Here is a 6,085-nt window from a genome sequence, read left to right as displayed (position 1 = left end):
ACGCTCAATTGCCAAACTCATACTACGAAAGTAAAAAATTCATTACTGATATCGGGCTTAAATATGACAAGATAGACGCATGTAAGAACAACTGTATGCTATTTTGGAAGGACGACAAAAATGAAGATTCTTGCAGAGTTTGCGGTCTTTCAAGATGGAAAGTCGACCAAACAAGTGGTACAGTTCGAGAGAAGCAAAATGGGAAATTCATTCCAAAAAGGTGTTGAGATATTTCCCTTTAATACCAAGACTGCAAAGATTATACATGTCCTCAAAAACGGCTTCAATGATGAGATGGCATAAAGAAGAAAGAGTTGATAGTGATACGTTGAGACATCCCGCTGATTCCTTAACTTGGAAAACGTTTGATGAAAATTATAAAGATTTTGCATCGGAATCTCGAAACGTAAGACCGAGTTTATCAAGCGATGGGTTTCAACCATTTGTAAATGGGAAAAAATCATACAGTGTTTGGCCGGTTATTCTCGTTTCTTATAATGTGTCACCCACGACTTGCATGGATTCTAGCAATTTCATTTTATCTATGTTAATTCCGGGTCCAAAGAGTCCGGGAGATGCAATTGACATATTTCTCCAGCCATTGATCGAAGAGTTGCATGAACTGTGGCAAACTGGTGTGAAAATGTTTGATGCACACACCTCGCAATACTTTACATGCGAGCGGCGTTGTTGTGGACCATTAACGACTTTCCCGCCTACGCGAATTTATCAGGCTGGAGTACGAAAGGTAAATTTGTCTGTCCTTGTTGTAACAACGACACAGTATCTCTTCGATTGGTTCATGATTCCAAACAATGTTACTTGGGTCATAGACGCTTCCTTCCACCGAAGCACAAATACAGAAGGGATAAAGAGTAGTTTGATGGTTGAACTGATTATAGAGATCCCCTAGATTGTTAACGGGGCAAGAAAGTTACAAGCAAACACGAGACTTAGAAGACATAATTCTTAATACGGATCTGAGCAAGAGAACCAAGATATATCATGAAACGCGGGGAGACAATTGGAACAAACTTAGCATTTTCTTCCGTTTGCCTTATTGGAAATCACTATTATTGAGACATAATTTGGATGTGATGCATATTGAGAAAAATATTTGTGATAACGTGTTGGGAACAATAATGAATGTGAAAGAGAAGACTAAGGATGGTCCTAAAGCCCGTAAAGACTTACAACTCTTAGGCATAAAATCATGGTTACATCCTATAAATGATGAAAGAGTTGTTCATTATCCAGAAGCGCTTTTCACTTTGACATCCGAAAATAAAAAACGTCTTTGTAACTTCTTGAAAGATCTCAAGTTGCCTGATGGTTTTTGCTCAAATATCGACGGTTGTGTAAATTTGAAAGAGAAAAAGATTTCGAGATTAAAGAGTCATGATTGTCACATTTTATTGGAATATCTTATTCCTTTAGCAACTCGTAGATTACTTCCAGATAATGTGTATGATGCGTTAGTAAATTTGTCTCGTTTCTTTCGGTTGTTGTGCTTCAAAGAGTTGATTCAAGAGGACCTCGAACAATTGTACACAGATATTACATTGACACTTTGCAAATTTGAAATAATTTCTCCCGGTTCACTTGTCATTTGAGGCTTTGCTTGGAGGACATGTTCAGTATCAATGGATGTATCCGTTTGAACATTACATGGGTACAATGAAAAGATATTTGCGGAATAATAACCACCCCGAAGCCTCTATAAGCGAGAGCTATCTTGTTAATGAGAGCATTAGTTTATGTGCCAGGTATATGGAGGAAGAAGAGCAAGAAAATGCACAACCTGAAATCTCGGGCATTTCAATATTTGCATCGTTGGAAGACCTATCTAACGGAAAAATATACAACTTGGATTGTATCGATCGAGTGACAGTTCATTCTTACATTTTGAAAAATTGTCCCGAAACAAAACCTTTTTACATATAAGATTCTATGTTGCTGTTACTAATTAGCATTAAAGAGTGTGCTATTTAATATTCGATCTATTTGCAGAGATTATATGCAGTATTGCAATAACAACGAGTCCAGTGGAGAAACGTTTGCCGCCTATTTCAAGCATCGAGTGAGTAAATTATAAACCATATATCCTAACTCTTTTTATTCATTTTAACAACTTCATTTCGGATACATATATAGGTCGCCCATTTAGCAGAATTTAACGACATATCAAGAGACCTCAAGATCTTAGGAGAAGGTCCAAGTATGTACTCGTCTATGTACGTTTGGTGTAAAGTAAATGGATACAAATTCTGTACAGAAAAGCACGACGAAGGTTTGATCACTCAAAATAGTGGGGTGGTTGTTGAGGGATACAACGGGTCTAAAACTATGTCATACTACGGAGTTTTAACGGATATAATTGAAGTACAATATTTTTCTCACAAACGAGTTGTTTTATTCAAGTGTAAGTGGTTTGATACACACTCGGGGGAACTAGGAGTGAAAGTGGATAAATATGGCTTCGTAAGTGTAAATGTAAACCGAATTTTGAAACCCAAAGTCAAGACCCGTATATATTGGCGAGTCAAGCGAAACAAGTATTCTACGCCCCTGATATGTCAGCCCGACTCGGTTGGAAGATTGTGACAAAAATAAAACCGCGGTTTACAAACATATACTTCAGATTAATTAATTAGGTAGATTTATGTTTTTTACTTTATATTCATTCTTATTACTACTTTATTTCAATTATTAACTCATTTTTATTAATGGTGTGCATTAAGAATGTCTGAAGGTCCTAAAACAACTTGGAAGAGTATAAGGAAAACACCCAAGAAATTGGATAAAAGCTACCAAAACCCACTTGCCCAATCAGAGACCTTAAGGATCCGAGGATCATCTTCTAAAGACCAACCACCTATTGTTGTGGTCCTGATAGCTACTGCTCCCCCCATAGACGAGGATGTTGAGGCTACGGAGCTCGAAGAGTTTATAGAGAGCACGTTTGCTGATATGGTGGATGACGATGTGGCTGAAGACGAGGGTCTCGAGGAGCCTATCGAGGAGGATGAGGAGGAGGAGCACGGTTCCACTCCCGACCCATCATCGACAGGTAACTCGTTTACAAATTAGTTATTGTTTCAATTGATTCACATATCTAATTATGATTTTGATAATTTTGAAGAATCTTCTGCCCGCAAGAGACGGGGGAAGCACAAGAATATTGTGTTGTCTAAGAGGGTAGCGGGGACAAGGATTCCTCTTACGTTTAGAGAGAAGGATGGGAGGCCAGGCGGTACAGACGTGGGAAGAACACGGTGGTCTAGACATGTGGGGTCGATTATCCGGGACCCCGCAGCCGTCTCACACCGTCTTTTAAAGTGTAAGGCATTAAGTGCAGACCAATTGGATTCAATTTGGACTGCTATCAAGGTAATACTTATTACTTGATTATACATTACGTCATTAAATAATTATTTTTAACATTTGGATGTTATTTTTTAAGGATCCGTTCGAAGCTACTAATGGTGATATTGAGTCTTTTCGAAAGACCGGATTGGGACACGCCAATCAGATATGGGATAGATGGCGGTCAGATTTGAACAAGGCATATATCTGCGTCCACAAAGGAGACGAGGCGGCGGTACTGGCTAATCCTCCACCAGACTACGATCGAGATGATTGGGAGTTTGTGTGCCGCAACCATTTCTTCACGGAAAAATTTAAGGTGCGGTTTCATAATTCATATAAAAGTTGATATTAATTAATCTAACTTCATTTTTTATTTAAAATACAGAAAAACAGTCGTACAAATATTATTAACAGGAAGAAGCTGAAATTCCCACATCGTACGGGAAGTAGACCGTTTGCACAAATTGAAGAAAAGTTGGTAAGTACATTATTTGTAATAACTTAATCTAAAGATTGTTATTAATTATATAAATCATTTATTTCAACAGGCGATAGAAATGGGACGGGCACCGTCTGTCATTGAAGTATTTAAGAGGACCCGTACCCCAAAACCGACAAAAGAAAACCCAACACCCGTCCCGGACGAACACGTGCAAGAGAAAATTGTAAGTGAATTGAATATGTCTAGTTTTTTATTATAGAAATGATACTTTATTTCAATTGTGCATGTTGAGATGGAGGAGGTTGTTAGTAACGAACCTGGAATATCTTATTTTGAATTGACAGAGAGGGTGTTCGGACAACAAAAACACGGGGTAGTGTTCGGAATGGGATCAGGCGTCCGGCCCACACACTTTCGTGAGGATCGTCGAAGTGGAAACAGTTCACAACAAAAGAATGAGCGATTGTTAGAAGAGAATCAAATAATGAAGCTCAAGTTGGAGGAACTGGAGAATAGGGACGAACAAAGAATGCGCACAATTCAAGAAATGCAAGCGGCAAAAGAAGAAACAAATGCGAGAATGGAGAGAGAGAAGTTAGAGATGAACGCAAGAATGGAGAAAATTGAATTGTTTATGAGGCAACAACCACCTCCTCCTCCCACAAGCTAAGGTTGTTTCGATTCAAAACATGTTTTCATTAGTAATTGTGTCAATTTGAATTTATAACAGATTATTCGGATTATTAGTTTGGTTGCGAATTTTGTAATGATAATGATCATTTAATGTGATCGTTTAATGTATGTGTCATTTCTTTTATTATTGATATATTGGTTTGGCTGAACAGGTTTTGGTTGTGAGGTTTTGGTTGTGAGCAAAATAATCAGCACATTTTTAAAATTTTACGGGAAAAAAACCGAAAGTAATATTGAAATCTCTCGTTTTTCTTCAAATAGAAAAACCGAGAGTTATGTAAAACTTTCAGTTTTTCCATTTGAAGAAAACCGAGAGTTATTAGAAAACTTTCGGTTTTTCCACAAAGAGAAAAACCGAAAGTTTTCATATAACTCTCGGTTTTTCCATTTGAAGAAAAACTGAAAGGTAATTGAAAAACTTTCAGTTTTTCTTCAAATGGAAAAAACCGAGAGTTATATGAAAATTTCGGTTTTCCTCTTTGTGGAAAAACCGAAAGTTTTCTAATAACTCTCGGTTTTTCCATTTGAAGAAAAACCGAAAGTTAATAGAAGACTTTCGGTTCTTCCATAAGGTGTAAAACCGAGAGGTTTTTGTAAAACTCTCGGTTTTCCTCTTTGTGGAAAAACCGAAAGTTCTTCAATTACCTTTCGGTTTTACTCTAGGGTATCTAAACCGAAAACTCTACGATATCTCTCGGTAAATGCCCAATTGTTTTTAACGAAAGAGTCAATACCGAGGGATGGCGAGAGTTACCAAAACCTTCGGTAATGTGTCTATACCGAAAGTTATAGGGTCAAAACCGAGAGTAAAAACTCTCGGTTTTGACCCCTTTTTCACCAGTGTCGGCAGTCCAACCAACAAACTCAATCACACTTTCACACGTCTCTTATCTCTCGATAACCACATCTCAATAACACGATTTTACAAGTCTCTTATTCTTAGCAAACCAATGTTGTTGACCTCTTATCCCTCTTAGGAAACCAACCACAAAATCTCAATCGACCTCTTATCCATCAGTAAACCACATTTCAATCACAATGTTATCGGTCTCTTATGTATCGGCAATTCAACAACCAATCTTAATAGACCTCTAATCTCGTGATCTCACGATCCTTTATTACCGACCTCTTATTCCTCGACAAACCAACTCACACTTTCATTGTTTCACAAGTCTCTTATCCTTTTAGAAAACTAATATTATCGGCATCTCTTATCACTCAGTAAACCAACCACCAATCTCAATCGACTTCTAATGTCGTGACCTCATGATCCTTTGCTTATCCCTCGGAAAACCAACCATAAATCTCAATCCCACTTTCACAAGTCTTTTATCCTTAGCAAACAAATATTATCGGTCTCTTATCCCTCGGCAAATCAACCATCACCTCAATCGATCTCACAATCTAATGTTACCAGCCTCTTATACCGCGTCAAATTTATATTTGTAAGGATTCGAACTCTTGTCTTGAGTGTGTGCCTCTTATCCACAAATATAATTTACTTAAATTTTCATTTGTAAGGAGTCGAACTCTTGTCTCGAGTGTGAAAGATGACAACTTTAACCATCACACCACTTATGA

This window comes from Impatiens glandulifera, chromosome 3 (assembly GCF_907164915.1).
Source record: "Impatiens glandulifera chromosome 3, dImpGla2.1, whole genome shotgun sequence".
NCBI lineage: Eukaryota > Viridiplantae > Streptophyta > Magnoliopsida > Ericales > Balsaminaceae > Impatiens > Impatiens glandulifera.
This window is presented reverse-complemented; position numbering follows the sequence as displayed.